Here is a 20,256-nt window from a genome sequence, read left to right on the forward strand (position 1 = left end):
ACACTACTATCCACATATCAATCTTTACTCCCGGACCATTCCGGAGTTCCTCGTCATATCCGGGATCTCATCCAAAACTCCGAACAACATTCGGTCACCAACATACATAACTCATAGTACTATATCGTCAACAAACGTTAAGCGTGCGAACCCTACGGGTTCGAGAACTATGTAGACATGACCGAGATACCTCTCTGGTCAATAACCAATAGCGGGACCTGGATGCCCATATTGGCTCCTACATATTCTATGAAGATCTTTATCGGTTAGACCGCATAACAACATACGTTGTTCCCTTTGTCATCGGTATGTTACTTGCCCGAGATTCGATCGTCGGTATCTCAATACCTAGTTCAATCTCGTTACCGGCAAGTCTCTTTACTCATTCCGTAATACATCATCCCGCAACTAACTCATTAGTTGCAATACTTGCAAGGCTTATAGTGATGTGCATTATCGAGTGGGCCCAGAGATACCTCTCCGACAATAGGAGTGACAAATCCTAATCTCGAAATACGCCAACCCAACAAGTACCTTTGGAGACACCTGTAGAGCACCTTTATAATCACCCACTTACGTTGTGACGTTTGGTAGCACACAAAGTGTTCCTCCGGTAAACGGGAGTTGCATAATCTCATAGTCATAGGAACATGTATAAGTCATGAAGAAAGCAATAGCAGAATACTAAACAATCGAGTGCTAAGATAACGGAATGGGTCAAGTCAATCACATCATTCTCCTAATGATGTGATCCCGTTAATCAAATGACAACTCATGTCAATGGCTAGGAAACATAACCATCTTTGATCAACGAGCTAGTCAAGTAGAGGCATACTAGTGACACTCTGTTTGTCTATGTATTCACACAAGTATTATGTTTCCGGTTAATACAATTCTAGCATGAATAATAAACATTTATCATGATATAAGGAAATAAATAATAACTTTATTATTGCCTCGAGGGCATATTTCCTTCAGTCTCCCACTTGCACTAGAGTCAATAATCTAGATTACACAGTAATGATTCTAACACCCATGGAGCCTTGGTGCTGATCATGTTTTGCTCGTGGAAGAGGCTTAGTCAACGGGTCTGCAACATTCAGATTCGTATGTATTTTGCAAATTTCTATGTCTCCCACCTGGACTAGATCCCGGATGGAGTTGAAGCGTCTCTTGATGTGCTTGGTTCTCTTGTGAAATCTGGATTCCTTTGCCAAGGAAATTGCACCAGTATTGTCACAAAAGATTTTCATTGGACCCGATGCACTAGGTATGACACCTAGATTGGCTATGAACTCCTTCATCCAGACTCCTTCCTTTGCTGCTTCCGAAGCAGCTATGTACTCCGCTTCACACGTAGATCCCGCCACAACGCTTTGTTTAGAACTGCACCAACTGACAGCTCCACCGTTCAATGTAAACACGTATCCGGTTTGCGATTTAGAATCGTCCGGATCAGTGTCAAAGCTTGCATCAACGTAACCATTTGCGATGAGCTCTTTGTCACCTCCATAAACGAGAAATATATCTTTAGTCCTTTTCAGGTATTTCAGGATGTTCTTGACCGCTGTCCGGTGATCCACTCCTGGATTACTTTGGTACCTCCCTGCTAAACTTATAGCAAGGCACACATTAGGTCTGGTACACAGCATTGCATACATGATAGAGCCTATGGCTGAAGCATAGGGAACATCTTTCATCTTCTCTCTATCTTCTGAAGTGGTCGGGCATTGAGTCTTACTCAACTTCACACCTTGTAACACAGGCAAGAACCCTTTCTTTGCTTGATCCATTTTGAACTTCTTCAAAACTTTGTCAAGGTATGTGCTTTGTGAAAGTCCAATTAAGCGTCGTGATCTATCTCTATAGATTTTGATGCCCAATATGTAAGCAGCTTCACCGAGGTCCTTCATTGAAAAACTCTTATTCAAGTATCCCTTTATGCTATCCAGAAATTCTTTATCATTTCCAATCAGCAATATGTCATCCACATATAATATCAGAAATGCTACAGAGCTCCCACTCACTTTCTTGTAAATACAGGCTTCTCCAAAAGTCTGTATAAAACCAAATGCTTTGATCACACTATCAAAGCGTTTATTCCAACTCCGAGAGGCTTGCACCAGTCCATAAATGGATCGCTGGAGCTTGCACACTTTGTTAGCTCCCTTTGGATCGACAAAACCTTCCGGTTGCATCATATACAACTCTTCTTCCAGAAATCCATTCAGGAATGCAGTTTTGACATCCATCTGCCAAATTTCATAATCATAAAATGCAGCAATTGCTAACATGATTCGGACAGACTTAAGCATCGCTACGGGTGAGAAAGTCTCATCGTAGTCAATCCCTTGAACTTGTCGAAAACCTTTCGCAACAAGTCGAGCTTTGTAGACAGTAACATTACCGTCAGCGTCAGTCTTCTTCTTGAAGATCCATTTATTCTCAATGGCTTGCTGATCATCGGGCAAGTCAACCAAAGTCCACACTTTGTTTTCATACATGGATCCCATCTCAGATTTCATGGCCTCAAGCCATTTTGCGGAATCTTGGCTCACCATCGCTTCTTCATAGTTCGTAGGTTCGTCATGGTCTAGTAACATAACCTCCAGAACAGGATTACCGTACCACTCTGGTGCGGATCTTACTCTGGTTGACCTACGAGGTTCAGTAACAACTTGATTTGAAGTTTCATGATCATCATCATTAACTTCCTCACTAATTGGTGTAGGTGTCACAGGAACCGATTTCTGTGATGAACTACTTTCCAATAAGGGAGCAGGTACAGTTACCTCATCAAGGTCTACTTTCCTCCCACTCACTTCTTTCGAGAGAAACTCCTTCTCTAGAAAGATTCCAAATTTAGCAACAAAAGTCTTGCCTTCGGATCTGTGATAGAAGGTGTACCCAACAGTCTCTTTTGGGTATCCTATGAAGACACATTTCTCCGATTTGGGTTCGAGCTTACACACATAAGCATCGCAGCCCCAAACTTTAAGAAACGACAACTTTGGTTTCTTGCCAAACCATAGTTCATAAGGAGTCGTCTCAACGGATTTAGATGGTGCCCTAGTTAACGTGAATGCAGCTGTCTCTAGAGCATAACCCCAAAATGATAGCGGTAAATCAGTAAGAGACATCATAGATCGCACCATATCTAGTAAAGTACGATTACGACGTTCGGACACACCATTACGCTGTGGTGTTCCGGGTGGCGTGAGTTGCGAAACTATTCCGCATTGTTTCAAATGAAGACCAAAATCGTACAAATATTCTCCTCCACGATCAGATCGTAGAAACTTTATTTTCTTGTTACGATGATTTTCAACTTCACTCTGAAATTCTTTGAACTTTTCAAATGTTTCAGACTTATGTTTCATTAAGTAGATATACCCATATCTGCTCAAATCATCTGTGAAGGTGAGAAAATAACGATACCCGCCGCGAGCCTCAACATTCATCGGACCACATACATCTGTATGTATGATTTCCAATAAATCTGTTGCTCGCTCCATAGTTCCGGAGAACGGCGTTTTAGTCATCTTGCCCATGAGGCACGGTTCGCAAGTACCAAGTGATTCATAATCAAGTGGTTCCAAAAGTCCATCAGTATGGAGTTTCTTCATGCGCTTTACACCGATATGACCTAAACGGCAGTGCCACAAATAAGTTGCACTATCATTATCAACTCTGCATCTTTTGGCTTCAATATTATGAATATGTGCATCACTACTATCGAGATTTAACAAAAATAGACCACTCTTCAAGGGTGCATGACCATAAAAGATATTACTCATATAAATAGAACAACCATTATTATCTGATTTAAATGAATAACCGTCTTGCATCAAACAAGATCCAGATATAATGTTCACGCTCAACGCTGGCACCAAATAACAATTATTCAGGTCTAAAACTAATCCCGAAGGTAGATGTAGAGGTAGCGTGCCGACCGCGATCACATCAACTTTGGAACCATTTCCCACGCGCATCGTCACCTCGTCCTTAGCTAATCTTCGCTTAATCCGTAGTCCCTGTTTCGAGTTGCAAATATTAGCAACAGAACCAGTATCAAATACCCAGGTGCTACTGCGAGCATTAGTAAGGTACACATCAATAACATGTATATCACATATACCTTTGTTCACCTTGCCATCCTTCTTATCCGCCAAATACTTGGGGCAGTTCCGCTTCCAGTGACCAGTCTGCTTGCAGTAGAAGCACTCAGTCTCAGGCTTAGGTCCAGACTTGGGTTTCTTCTCTTGAGCAGCAACTTGTTTGATGTTCTTCTTGAAGTTCCCCTTCTTCTTCCCTTTGCCCTTTTTCTTGAAACTAGTGGTCTTATTGACCATCAACACTTGATGCTCCTTCTTGATTTCTACCTCCGCAGCCTTTAGCATTGTGAAGAGCTCGGGAATCGTCTTATCCATCCCTTGCATGTTATAGTTCATCACGAAGCTCTTGTAGCTTGGTGGCAGTGATTGAAGAATTCTGTCAATGACGCTATCATCCGGAAGATTAACTCCCAGTTGAATCAAGTGATTGTTATACCCAGACATTTTGAGTATATGCTCACTGACAGAACTATTCTCCTCCATCTTGCAGCTGTAGAACTTATTAGAGACTTCATATCTCTCAATCCGGGCATTTGCTTGAAATATTAACTTCAACTCCTGGAACATCTCATATGCTCCATGACGTTCAAAACGTCGTTGAAGTCCCGGTTCTAAGCCGTAAAGCATGGCACACGGAACTATCGAGTAGTCATCAGCTTTGCTCTGCCAAATGTTCATAACATCTGGTGTTGCTCCTGCAGCAGGTTTGGCACCTAGCGGTGCTTCCAGGACGTAATTCTTCTGTGCAGCAATGAGGATAATCCTCAAGTTACGAACCCAGTCCGTGTAATTGCTACCATCATCTTTCAACTTTGCTTTCTCAAGGAACGCATTAAAATTCAACGGAACAACAGCACGGGCCATCTATCTACAACAACATAGACAAGCAAGATACTATCAGGTACTAAGTTCATGATAAATTTAAGTTCAATTAATCATATTACTTAAGAACTCCCACTTAGATAGACATCCCTCTAATCCTCTAAGTGATCACGTGATCCAAATCAACTAAACCATGTCCGATCATCACGTGAGATGGAGTAGTTTCAATGGTGAACATCACTATGTTGATCATATCTACTATATGATTCACGCTCGACCTTTCGGTCTCCGTGTTCCGAGGCCATATCTGTTATATGCTAGGCTCCTCAAGTTTAACCTGAGTATTCCGCGTGTGCAACTGTTTTGCACCCGTTGTATTTGAACGTAGAGCCTATCACACCCGATCATCACGTGGTGTCTCAGCACGAAGAACTTTCGCAACGGTGCATACTCGGGGAGAACACTTATACTTTGATAATTTAGTGAGAGATCATCTTATAATGCTACCGTCAATCAAAGCAAGATAAGATGCATAAAAGATAAACATCACATGCAATCAATATAAGTGATATGATATGGCCATCATCATCTTGTGCTTGTGATCTCCATCTTCGAAGCACCGTCATGATCACCATCGTCACCGGCGCGACACCTTGATCTCCATCATAGCATCGTTGTCGTCTCGCCAATCTTATGCTTCTACGACTATCGCTACCGCTTAGTGATAAAGTAAAGCATTACAGGGCGATTGCATTGCATACAATAAAGCGACAACCATATGGCTCCATCCCGTTGCCGATAACTCGGGTACAAAACATGATCATCTCATACAATAAAATTTAGCATCATGCCTTGACCATATCACATCACAACAGCCCTGCAAAAACAAGTTAGACGTCCTTTACTTTGTTGTTGCAAATTTTACGTGGCTGCTACGGGCTAAGCAAGAACCGTTCTTACCTACGCATCAAAACCACAACGATAGTTTGTCAAGTTGGTGCTGTTTTAACCTTCGCAAGGACCGGGCGTAGCCACACTCGGTTCAACTAAAGTTGGAGAAACTGACACCCGCCAGCCACCTGTGTGCAAAGCACGTCGGTAGAACCAGTCTCGCGTAAGCGTACGCGTAATGTCGGTCCGGGCCGCTTCATCCAACAATACCGCCGAACCAAAGTATGACATGCTGGTAAGTAGTATGACTTATATTGCCCACAACTCACTTGTGTTCTACTCGTGCATATGACATCTACGCATAAAACCAGGCTCGGATGCCACTGTTGGGGAACGTAGTAATTTCAAAAAAATTCCTACGCACACGCAAGATCATGGTGATGCATAGCAACGAGAGGGGAGAGTGTTGTCTACGTACCCTCGTAGACCGTAAGCGAAAGCGTTATATCAATGCGGTTGATGTAGTCGTACGTCTTCACGATCCGACCGATCCAAGTACCGAAAGCACGGCACCTCCGAGTTCTGCACACGTTCGGCTCGGTGACGTCCTCGCCTTCTCGATCCAGCAAGAGGGGCGAAGTAGTAGATGAGTTCCGGCAGCACGACGACGTGGTGACGGTGTTGATGAAGAACAATCTTCGCAGGGCTTCGCCTAAGCACTACGAAAACTATGACGGAGGATAAACTAGAGGAGACGGGGTTGCCGGCACACGGCTTGGTGTTTCTTGATGTGTCTTGGGTGCTAGCCCTACCCCTCTATTTATATGTTGAGCCTTGGGGTCGAAACTTGGAGTAAAAGCCTCCACAAAGTCGGTTTCACCCGAAAGGCAAGAGTCCTTCTCGGACTCCAGGGCCAGACGCCAGGGTTCCCGGCGTCTGGACCCAGACGCCAGGGACCCTGGCGTCTGGCCCCTGGTCTCCGCAAAACTTCCTTTTGCGCTTTCCAAAAACCTCGTGGGCTTTCCCCTTTGGCCCAGATAAAGTGTTCTCGTGCCCAAACATTTCGGGAAACATCTGGAACCCCTTCCGACGGATTCCGGAACCTTTCCGGAGATCAAACACTACTATCCACATATCAATCTTTACTTCCGTACCATTTCGGAGTTCCTCATCATATCCGTGATCTCATCCAAAACTCCGAACAACATTCGGTCACCAACATACATAACTCATAGTACTATATCGTCAACGAACGTTAAGCATGCGGACCCTACGGGTTCGAGAACTATGTAGACATGACCGAGATACCTCTCTGGTCAATAACCAATAGCGGGACCTGGATGCCCATATTGGCTCCTACATATTCTACGAAGATCTTTATCGGTCAGACCGCATAACAACATACGTTGTTCCCTTTGTCATCGGTATGTTACTTGCCCGAGATTTGATCGTCGGTATCTCAATACCTAGTTCAATCTCGTTACCGGCAAGTCTCTTTACTCGTTCTGTAATACATCATCCCGCAACTAACTCATTAGTTGCAATGATTGCAAGGCTTATAGTGATGTGCATTACCGAGTGGGCCCAGAGATACCTCTCCGACAATCGGAGTGACAAATTCTAATCTCGAAATACGCCAACCCAACAAGTACCTTTGGAGACACCTGTAGAGCACCTTTTGTTGGGAATCGTAGCATAATTTTAAAATTTTCCTACGCTCACCAAGATGCATCTATGGAGTATACTAGCAACGAGGGGAAAGGAGTGCATCTACATACCCTTGTAGATCGCGAGCGGAAGCGTTCCAATGAACGTGGATGACGGAGTCGTACTCGCCGTGATCCAAATCACCGATGACCGAGTGCCGAACGGACGGCAGCTCCGCGTTCAACACACGTACGGTGCAGCGACGTCTCCTCCTACTTGATCCAGCAAGGGGGAAGGAGAGGTTGATGGAGATCCAGCAGCACGACGGCGTGGTGGTGGATGTAGCGGGTCTCTGGCAGGGCTTCGCCAAGCTTCTGCGAGAGAGAGAGAGAGGTGTTGCAGGGGAGGAGGGAGGCGCCCAAGGCTGTAGGTTGCTGCCCTCCCTCCCCCCCCTTATATAGGCCTCCTGGGGGGTGCCGGCCCAGGGAGATGGGATCTCCAAGGGGGGGCGGCGGCCAAAGGGGGGGAAGGGGTGCCTTGCCCCCCAAGGCAAGGGGGAAGCTCCCCCCCTAGGGTTCCCAACCCTAGGCGCATGGGAGGAGGCCCAAGGGGGGCGCCCCAGCCCACTAAGGGCTGGTTCCCTTCCACTTTCAGCCCACGGGGCCCTCCGGGATAGGTGGCCCCACCCGGTGGACCCCCGGGACCCTTCCGGTGGTCCCGGTACAATACCGGTAACCCCCGAAACTTTCCCGGCGGCCGAAACTTGACTTCCTATATATAATTCTTCACCTCCGGACCATTCCGGAACCTCTCGTGACGTCCGGGATCTCATCCGGGACTCCGAACAACTTTCGGGTTTCCGCATACATATATCTCTACAACCCTAGCGTCACCGAACCTTAAGTGTGTAGACCCTACGGGTTCGGGAGACATGCAGACATGACCGAGACGCCTCTCCGGTCAACAACCAACAGCGGGATCTGGATACCCATGTTGGCTCCCACATGTTCCATGATGATATCATCGGATGAACCACGGTGTCGAGGATTCAATCAATCCGTATACAATTCCCTTTGTCAATCGGTATGTTACTTGCCCGAGATTCGATCGTCGGTATCCCAATACCTTGTTCAATCTCGTTACCGGCAAGTCTCTTTACTCGTACCGCAATGCATGATCCCGTGACTAACGCCTTAGTCACATTGAGCTCATTATGATGATGCATTACCGAGTGGGCCCAGAGATACCTCTCCGTCACACGGAGTGACAACTCCCAGTCTCGATCCGTGCCAACCCAACAGACACTTCCGGAGATACCCGTAGTGCACCTTTATAGTCACCCAGTTACGTTGTGACGTTTGGCACACCCAAAGCACTCCTACGGTATCCGGGAGTTGCACGATCTCATGGTCTAAGGAAAGGATACTTGACATTGGAAAAGCTCTAGCAAACGAAACTACACGATCTTTTATGCTATGCTTAGGATTGGGTCTTGTCCATCACATCATTCTCCTAATGATGTGATCCCGTTATCAATGACATCCAATGTCCATAGTCAGGAAACCATGACTATCTGTTGATCAACGAGCTAGTCAACTAGAGGCTTACTAGGGACACGTTGTGGTCTATGTATTCACACATGTATTACGATTTCCGGACAATACAATTATAGCATGAATAATAGACAATTACCATGAACAAAGAAATATAATAATAACCATTTATTATTGACTCTAGGGCATATTTCCAACAGTCTCCCACTTGCACTAGAGTCAATAATCTAGTTACATTGTGATGAATCGAACACCCATTGCGTCCTGGTGTTGATCATGTTTTGCTCTAGGGAGAGGTTTAGTCAACGGATCTGCTACATTCAGGTCCGTATGTACTTTACAAATATCTATGTCTCCATTTTGAACACTTTCACGAATGGAGTTGAAGCGACGCTTGATATGCCTGGTCTTCCTGTGAAACCTGGGCTCCTTCGCAAGGGCAATAGCTCCAGTGTTGTCACAGAAGAGAGTCATCGGGCCCGACGCATTGGGAATCACCCCTAGGTCGGTAATGAACTCCTTCATCCAGACTGCTTCCTGTGCTGCCTCCGAGGCTGCCATGTACTCCGCTTCACATGTACATCCCGCCACGACGCTTTGCTTGCAACTGCACCAGCTTACTGCTCCTCCATTCAAAATATACATGTATCCGGTTTGTGACTTCGAGTCATCCAGATCTGTGTCGAAGCTAGCGTCGACGTAACCCTTTACGACGAGCTCTTCGTCACCTCCATAAACGAGAAACATATCCTTAGTCCTCTTCAGGTACTTCAGGATATTCTTGACCGCTGTCTAGTGTTCCATGCCGGGATTACTTTGGTACCTTCCTACCAAACTTACGGCAAGGTTTACATCAGGTCTGGTACACAGCATGGCATACATAATAGACCCTATGGACGAGGCATAGGGGATGACACTCATCTTTTCTATATCTTCTGCCGTGGTCGGGCATTGAGCCTTGCTCAATTGTACACCTTGCAATACAGGCAAGAACCCCTTCTTGGACTGATCCATACTGAACTTCTTCAATATCTTTTCAAGGTATGTACTCTGTGAAAGACCAATGAGGCGTCTTGATCTATCTCTATAGATCTTGATGCCTAATATATAAGCAGCTTCTCCAAGGTCCTTCATTGAAAAACACTTATTCAAATAGGCCTTTATACTTTCCAAGAATTCTATATCATTTCCCATCAATAATATGTCATCCACATATAATATGAGAAATGCTACAGAGCTCCCACTCACTTTCTTGTAAACACAGGCTTCTCCATAAGTCTGTGTAAACCCAAACGCTTTGATCATCTCATCAAAGCGAATGTTCCAACTCCGAGATGCTTGCACCAGCCATAGATTGAGCGCTGGAGCTTGCATACTTTGTTAGCATTCTTAGGATCGACAAAACCTTCCGGCTGCATCATATACAACTCTTCCTTAAGGAAGCCGTTAAGGAATGCCGTTTTGACGTCCATCTGCCATATCTCATAATCATAATATGCGGCAATTGCTAACATGATTCGGACGGACTTCAGCTTCGCTACGGGTGAGAAAGTCTCATCGTAGTCAACCCCTTGAACTTGTCGATAACCCTTAGCGACAAGTCGAGCTTTGTAGATGGTCACATTACCATCTGCGTCTGTCTTCTTCATAAAGATCCATTTGTTTTCTATGGCTCGCCGCTCATCGGGCAAGTCTGTCAAAGTCCATACTTTGTTTTCATACATGGATTCTATCTCGGATTTCATGGCTTCTAGCCATTTGTCAGAATCCGGGCCCGCCATTGCTTCTTCATAGTTCGAAGGTTCACCGTTGTCTAACAACATGATTTCCAGGACAGGGTTGCCGTACCACTCTGGTGCGGAACGTGTCCTTGTGGACCTACGAAGTTCAGTAACTTGATCTGAAGCTTCATGATCATCATCATTAACTTCCTCCCCAGTCGGTGTAGGCACCACAGGAACATTTTCCCGCGCTGCGCTACTTTCCGGTTCGGAAGGGGTGACTATCACCTCATCAAGTTCCACTTTCCTCCCACTCAATTCTTTCGAGAGAAACTCCTTCTCTAGAAAGGACCCGTTCTTGGCAACGAAGATCTTGCCCTCGGATCTGAGGTAGAAGGTATACCCAATAGTTTCCTTAGGGTATCCTATGAAGACGCATTTTTCCGACTTGGGTTCGAGCTTTTCAGGTTGAAGTTTCTTGACATAAGCATCGCATCCCCAAACTTTTAGAAACGACAGCTTAGGTTTCTTCCCAAACCATAATTCATACGGTGTCGTCTCAACAGATTTCGACGGAGCCCTATTTAAAGTGAATGCGGCAGTCTCTAAAGCATAACCCCAAAATGAGAGCGGTAAATCGGTAAGAGACATCATAGATCGCACCATATCCAATAGAGTGCGATTACGACGTTCGGACACACCATTTCTCTGAGGTGTTCCAGGCGGCGTGAGTTGTGAAACTATTCCACATTTCCTTAAGTGTGTACCAAATTCGTGACTTAAATATTCTCCACCACGATCTGATCATAAGAATTTTATTTTCCTGTCACGTTGATTCTCAACTTCACTCTGAAATTCCTTGAACTTTTCAAAGGTTTCAGACTTGTGTTTCATTAGGTAGACATACCCATATCTACTTAAATCATCAGTGAGAGTGAGAACATAACGATATCCTCCGCGAGCCTCAACACTCATTGGACCACACACATCGGTATGTATGATTTCCAATAAGTTGGTTGCTCGCTCCATTGTTCCGGAGAACGGAGTCTTGGTCATCTTACCCATGAGGCATGGTTCGCACGTATCAAATGATTCGTAATCAAGAGACTCCAAAAGTCCATCTGCATGGAGCTTCTTCATGCGCTTGACACCAATGTGACCAAGGCGGCAGTGCCACAAGTATGTGGGACTATCGTTATCAACTTTACATCTTTTGGTATTCACACTATGAATATGTGTAACATCACGTTCGAGATTCATCAAATAAACCATTGACCAGCGGGGCATGACCATAAAACATATCTCTCAAATAAACAGAACAACCATTATTCTCGGATTTAAATGAGTAGCCATCTCGAATTAAACGAGATCCAGATACAATGTTCATGCTCAAAGCTGGCACTAAATAACAATTATTGAGGTTTAAAACTAATCCCGTGGGTAGATGCAGAGGTAGCGTGCCGACGGCGATCACATCGACCTTGGAACCATTCCCGACGCGCATCGTCACCTCGTCCTTCGCCAGTCTCCGTTTATTCCGTAGTTCCTGTTTTGAGTTACAAATATGAGCAACCGCACCGGTATCAAATACCCAGGAGCTACTACGAGTACTGGTAAGGTACACATCAATTACATGTATATCACATATACCTTTGGTGTTGCCGGCCTTCTTCTTGTCCGCTAAGTATTTGGGGCAGTTCCGCTTCCAGTGACCACTTCCCTTGCAATAAAAGCACTCTGTCTCGGGCTTGGGTCCATTCTTTGACTTCTTCCCGGTAACTGGTTTACCGGGCGCGGCAACTCCCTTGCCGTACCCTTGCCCTTCTTGAACTTAGTGGTTTTATTCACCATCAACACTTGATGTTCTTTTCTGATCTCTACCTCAGCTGATTTCAGCATTGAATATACCTCAGGAATGGTCTTTTCCATCCCCTGCATATTGAAGTTCATCACAAAGATCTTGTAGCTTGGTGGAAGCGACTGGAGGATTCTGTCAATGACCGCGTCATCCGGGAGATTGACTCCCAGCTGAGACAAGCGGTTATGCAACCCAGACATTCTGAGCATGTGCTCACTAACAGAACTGTTCTCCTCCATTTTACAGCTGAAGAACTTGTCGGAGACATCATATCTCTCGACCCGGGCATGAGCTTGAAAAACCAGTTTCAGCTCCTCGAACATCTCGTATGCTCCATGTTTCTCAAAACGCTTTTGGAGACCCGGTTCTAAGCTGTAAAGCATGCCGCACTGAACGAGGGAGTAATCATCAGCACGTGATTGCCAAGCGTTCATAACGTCTTGGTTCTCTGGGATTGGTGCTTCACCTAGCGGTGCTTCTAAGACATAATCTTTCTTGGCTACTATGAGGATGATCCTCAGGTTCCGGACCCAGTCCGTATAGTTGCTACCATCATCTTTCAGCTTGGTTTTCTCTAGGAACGCGTTGAAATTGAGGACAACGTTGGCCATTAGATCTACAAGACATAGTGTAAAGATTTTAGACTAAGTTCATGATAATTAAGTTCATCTAATCAAATTATTTAATGAACTCCCACTCAGATAGACATCCCTCTCGTCATCTAAGTGAAACATGATCCGAGTTTAACTAGGCCATGTCCGATCATCACGTGAGACGGACTAGTCAAGATCGGTGAACATCTCCATGTTGATCGTATCTTCTATACGACTCATGCTCGACCTTTCGGTCCTCCGTGTTCCGAGGCCATGTCTGTACATGCTAGGCTCGTCAAGTCAACCTAAGTGTATTGCGTGTGTTCCGAGGCCATGTCTGTACATGCTAGGCTCGTCAACACCCGTTGTATTCGAACGTTAGAATCTATCACACCCGATCATCACGTGGTGCTTCGAAACAACGAACCTTCGCAACGGTGCACAGTTAGGGTGAACACTTTCTTGAAATTATTATAAGGGATCATCTTACTTACTATCGTCGTTCTAAGCAAATAAGATGCAAAAACATGATAAACATCACATGCAATCAAATAGTGACATGATATGGCCAATATCATTATGCTCCTTTGATCTCCATCTTCGGGGCACCATGATCATCTTCGTCACCGGCATGACACCATGATCTCCATCATTGTGTCTTCATGAAGTCGTCACGCCAACGATTACTTCTACTTCTATGGCTAACGCGTTTAGCAACAAAGTAAAGTAATTTACATGCCGTTATTCAATGACACGCAGGTCATGCAAAATAATAAAGACAACTCCTATGGCTCCTGCCGGTTGTCATACTCATCGACATGCAAGTCGTGATTCCTATTACAAGAATATGATCAATCTCATACATCACATATATCATTCATCACATCTTCTGGCCATATCACATCACATAGCACTTGCTGCAAAAACAAGTTAGACGTCCTCTAATTGTTGTTGCAAGTTTTTACGTGGTTTGTAGGTTTATAGCAAGAACATCATCGAATCCGTTCCGACTAAAGTAGGAGAGACAGACACCCGCTAGCCACCTTATGCAACTAGTGCATGTCAGTCGGTGGAACCTGTCTCACGTAAGCGTACGTGTAAGGTCGGTCCGGGCCGCTTCATCCTACAATGCCGCCGAAACAAGAAACGACTAGTAGCGGCAAGAAGAATTGGCAAACTCAACGCCCACAACTGCTTTGTGTTCTACTCGTGCATAGTAACTACGCATAGGCCTGGCTCATGATGCCACTGTTGGGAATCGTAGCATAATTTTAAAATTTTCCTACGCTCACCAAGATGCATCTATGGAGCATACTAGCAACGAGGGGAAAGGAGTGCATCTACATACCCTTGTAGATCGCGAGCGGAAGCGTTCCAATGAACGTGGATGACGGAGTCGTACTCGCCGTGATCCAAATCACCGATGACCGAGTGCCGAACGGACGGCAGCTCCGCGTTCAACACACGTACGGTGCAGCGACGTCTCCTCCTACTTGATCCAGCAAGGGGGAAGGAGAGGTTGATGGAGATCCAGCAGCACGACGGCGTGGTGGTGGATGTAGCGGGTCTCTGGCAGGGCTTCGCCAAGCTTCTGCAAGAGAGAGAGAGGTGTTGCAGGGGAGGAGGGAGGCGCCCAAGGCTGTAGGTTGCTGCCCTCCCTCCCCCCTTTATATAGGCCTCCTGGGGGGGCGCCGGCCCAGGGAGATGGGATCTCCAGGGGGGGCGGCGGCCAAAGGGGGGGAAGGGGTGCCTTGCGCCCCAAGGCAAGGGGGAAGCTCCCCCCTAGGGTTCCCAACCCTAGGCGCATGGGGGGAGGCCCAAGGGGGGCGCCCCAGCCCACTAAGGGCTGGTTCCCTTCCACTTTCAGCCCACGGGGCCCTCCGGGATAGGTGGCCCCACCCGGTGGACCCCCGGGACCCTTCCGGTGGTCCCGGTACAATACCGGTAACCCCCGAAACTTTCCCGGTGGCCGAAACTTGACTTCCTATATATAATTCTTCACCTCCGGACCATTCCGGAACCTCTCGTGACGTCCGGGATCTCATCCGGGACTCCGAAAAACTTTCGGGTTTCCGCATACATATATCTCTACAACCCTAGCGTCACCGAACCTTAAGTGTGTAGACCCTACGGGTTCGGGAGACATGCAGACATGACCGAGACGCCTCTCCGGTCAATAACCAACAGCGGGATCTGGATACCCATGTTGGCTCCCACATGTTCCACGATGATCTCATCGGATGAACCACGGTGTCGAGGATTCAATCAATCTGTATACAATTCCCTTTGTCAATCGGTATGTTACTTGCCCGAGATTCGATCGTCGGTATCCCAATACCTTGTTCAATCTCGTTACCGGCAAGTCTCTTTACTCGTACCGCAATGCATGATCCCGTGACTAACGCCTTAGTCACATTGAGCTCATTATGATGATGCATTACCGAGTGGGCCCAGAGATACCTCTCCGTCACACGGAGTGACAAATCCCAGTCTCGATCCGTGCCATCCCAACAGACACTTTCGGAGATACCCGTAGTGCACCTTTATAGTCACCCAGTTACGTTGTGACGTTTGGCACACCCAAAGCACTCCTACGGTATCCGGGAGTTGCACGATCTCATGGTCTAAGGAAAAGATACTTGACATTGGAAAAGCTCTAGCAAACGAAACTACACGATCTTTTATGCTATGCTTAGGATTGGGTCTTGTCCATCACATCATTCTCCTAATGATGTGATCCCGTTATCAATGACATCCAATGTCCATAGTCAGGAAACCATGACTATCTGTTGATCAACGAGCTAGTCAACTAGAGGCTTACTAGGGACACGTTGTGGTCTATGTATTCACACATGTATTACGATTTCCGGACAATACAATTATAGCATGAATAATAGACAATTACCATGAACAAAGAAATATAATAATAACCATTTATTATTGCCTCTAGGGCATATTTCCAACACCTTTATAATCACCCAGTTACGTTGTGACGTTTGGTAGCACACAAAGTGTTCCTCTGGTAAATGGGAGTTGCATAATCTCATAGTCATAGGAACATGTATAAGTCATGAAGAAAGCAATAGCAGAATACTAAACGATCGAGTGCTAAGCTAACGGAATGGGTCAAGTCAATCACATCATTCTCCTAATGATGTGATCCCGTTAATCAAATGACAACTCATGTCAATGGCTAGGAAACATAACCATCTTTGATCAACGAGCTAGTTAAGTAGAGGCATACTAGTGACACTCTGTTTGTCTATGTATTCACACAAGTATTATGTTTCCGGTTAATACAATTCTAGCATGAATAATAAACATTTATCATGATATAAGGAAATAAATAATAACTTTATTATTGCCTCTAGGGCATATTTCCTTCAACGACACCTTGCAGTTCATTCGCGATGTCACTGAGGCGATCGAACGTTTGTTGACAGCTTTCATTGCCTATTCTCTTGAAGCGGTTGAATCTTTCTCGAAGGGTGTCGACGCGGGCTTCTTTATGATTTGAAACACCTTCATTAATCTTCTTGAGGATGTCCCACAAGTCCTTCGTAGTTTCACATTGGCGATACCGAAGGAACTGAGCGCAAGAGAGATGACCACCAATTTCATCTTTGGCCTGAGCATCCATCTGAATAAGTTTATTCTCGTGTTCAGAGGGGACTTGAGGTATTTCCATGGTGAAACCATTCTACACCACATTCCACATCTCATCGTCAATTGCTCAGAGACGGATCTTCATCTTCTCCTTCCAGAAGGGGTAGTCTGTCCCATCAAAGATGGGGATCTTGAGGTGCGACTTGCAACTCATTGAAGACATACTTAAACTCCAAGATTGTTATACCAAAATGAACAGAGACAAGGAGTACATTGCTCTGATACCAATTATAGGAACGAAGTATGCTACCAGAGGGGAGGTGAATGGGAGTTTTAAAATTTCTTTCGGAAACTTCAAAAATCTCAGAACCCAGCAGCAAAATGAACGATAACTAATATCAGTGAGTGAAAATAAACTACCAAACCAAACTAGATGCAATCACAGAAGAAAATCACATGGTTGTATTCAGTCAGGCAAAGCGACTCAAATGATATGGTGCGAAGAAATAACCAATGATGCTCGATGACAGCAGATAATTTGATAGACCAGTTCGTCCTTCTGCACAAGGACTACATCTGGTTGGGGGGTTGTGATTTAACACAGAAGATAAACTCTCTTCACCCTATTCTCCTCGACAATTGGTTCGTCAACCAATGCCGATTACTCGTGGTAGATACTTGAGGTGATCTCCAAACCTTTAAAAACTTCTTCTTTGAGAACCACAATCACTCTTGGTCTCTGAAGAAATTGACACCTAACCGTCTAGAGAGTTTGCAGCTCTCAAGCGTTATAGGTGGATCGTACTGGACTTAGATTCGAGTGATGCTAAACCACTATCTAATTCTTTGGCTCTAGGGTTTTTCTCTCAGTGGATTTTAAACTCAAATCACTCTGGAGAGGGGGTTGCTCAACAATCTTCTCAGGATCAAATGGAGCATCCGCCGGACAAAGCCGGTGTGGAGTGGCTATTTATAACCATGACCTTCCCTGGTGGGAAATGACCATTTTGGGCAAGCGGTCCAGCCAATGGCCAACTGACATGTTTGCAACGGTCGGACTTGAAAGCAACGGTAACATTACTTGAGGATCAAATAATGCTAACTCTTCGGTCAGAGTCAATTCTCTCGCATCGAAGAAGATCACAGTCTCCTGCTAGCAAGTATTTGCTCGGGGCACAAAGAGGCTTCTCTCACAACTTTCATAGGATTTAGTTTAGCATCAGAGAACCAAAGCTTCGAACACTATACCCCTCTTAATAGTATGGTGGTCCTATGACTAATGAAAGGAAAGAATAACAATGAAAAGAATTCTACATCTTCAGTTCTTCGACTTCTTTCTGCTGCGGTCACTTCCTTCAGATGCCTCCAAACAAACTGCTTTGTGTCAACAATTTTTGGGGTCACTCTTCACAGCATAAGCTTCGTGAAAAATGCTCGCTACTATGCATGGCATATTCTTCGGAGTTATATCAAACTCCTCATGATTTCGAGGACTTGTTACTGTGTGCACTAGCAAACACATTAGTCCCTTATTGTTTTATGGCAACAATCTTCAAAACATAGGGAGGCAAACTATTGCACCAACATAATTTTTGTTGGTAGCATGGCATTTTACTTTTTTCATACGAGGGAAATATTTAAAAGTAGACATGGCAATTTTTTTTCACAAAAATTACTTTTATTGGATCTTTTCGGTATGCCTTGAACTTGCAGTGATACTGGTGTCATGGCATTTTTTGGAATACAAATTCTCAAATCATGGCATTATACTTGACATGGCAATTTTATTGGACTTAACACGACAATTCTGTTGACCATGGCATTTACAATATGGCTACCATGGCAATAGCGTTGACCATTCACAACATTTTATCGAACTTACCATGCAATATTTTTCAATTTTTTTGCATGCTTATATGAGTAAGCTAGCTTGGCTCTTTTTTTTTATTTTGTTAGACAATGACATTTTATTTAATTAGAACCATGGTAGCTTTAGTGAGAGCATGGCATTTTTATTATTTTAGTATATGGCATTTTTATTATTTAAATGTGGCATTTTTTTAGACCATGGCATATTTAAGAGCATGAGATTTATTAGTTTTACAGCATGGCAGTTTTATTGTTTAGAGCATGGCATTTTTTATTACTTATACACCATGGAAATTTTATTATCATGGAATATGGCAAATTTATTGGACTTGGCAAAGACATTTTCTTAATATACCTTGGTAATTTTCATTTACTTTTTACATTTTGTTGACATGGCATTTTTCTGCCTTTCTCATAACACGATTTGCTTATTTCCAAAAGAACATTTAAAAAAATTGCCATGTTTATATGAATAAGCTAGAATGGCATTTTTTTATTTTTTAGAACCATGGCAGTTTTAGTGTCTATAGCTTGACATTTTTATTATTTAGTACATGGCATTATTATTATTTGACGATGGCATTCTTCTTTTTTCCAGACCATGATATTTTTTATATTTGCACCATGGTAGTTTTATTGTTTAGAGCATGGCATTTTATTATATTACATCATGGCAATTTTGTTATCGCGGAACATGGTAAAGTTATTGGACTTAGCATGGTATTTTTCTTAATATACCATTATAATTTTTTACATACTATTTACATTTTGACGATATGGCATTTTTCTACTTTTCTCAAAACACAATTTGCTTTTTTTCAAAAGATTTTTTTTCACAAAATTCGCCATGTTTATATGACTAAGCTAGAATTGCCACTTTTTTTTAATATACCATTATAATTTTTACATACTCTTTTCATTTAGACGATATGGCATTTTTCTACTTTTCTCAAAACACAATTTTCCTTTTTTCAAAAGATTTTTTTCACAAAATTTGCCATGTTTATATGACTAAGATAGAATTGCACTTTTTTTTATTTTGTTAGAATCATGGTAGTTTTAGTGTATGTAGTATGTCATTTTTATTATTTAGTATGTGACATTATTATTATTTTATGATGGCCTTTTCATTTATTCATGCCATCTATTTTTATATATTAAGAGCATGGCAGTTTTTTTATTTTTAAAGCATGGAAATTTTATTATCGTGGAACTTGGAAAATTTATTAGACTTAGCATGTCATTTTTTTAATATACCATGGTAATTTTTTATTAAAAAATTACATTTTGTCGACATGGCATTTTTCTGTTTTTCCCAAAACACATTTTGCTTTTTTTTAAAAGATTTTTTTCCACAAAATTTGACATGTTTATATGACTATGCTGGAATGGCACTTTTTTTCTTGTTTGTACCATGGTAGTTTTAGTGTATGTAGCATGCAATTTTTTATTATTTAGTACATGGCAGTATTATTATTTTAGTGATGGAATTTTTCTTTTTTCCAGGGCATGACATTTTTATATTTAGAGCATGGTAGTTTTTTTACACCATGGCAATTTTATTATTTGGAACATGGCAAA

The sequence above is a fragment of the Triticum aestivum genome, chromosome 5D (assembly GCF_018294505.1).
Source record: "Triticum aestivum cultivar Chinese Spring chromosome 5D, IWGSC CS RefSeq v2.1, whole genome shotgun sequence".
Lineage (NCBI taxonomy): Eukaryota > Viridiplantae > Streptophyta > Magnoliopsida > Poales > Poaceae > Triticum > Triticum aestivum.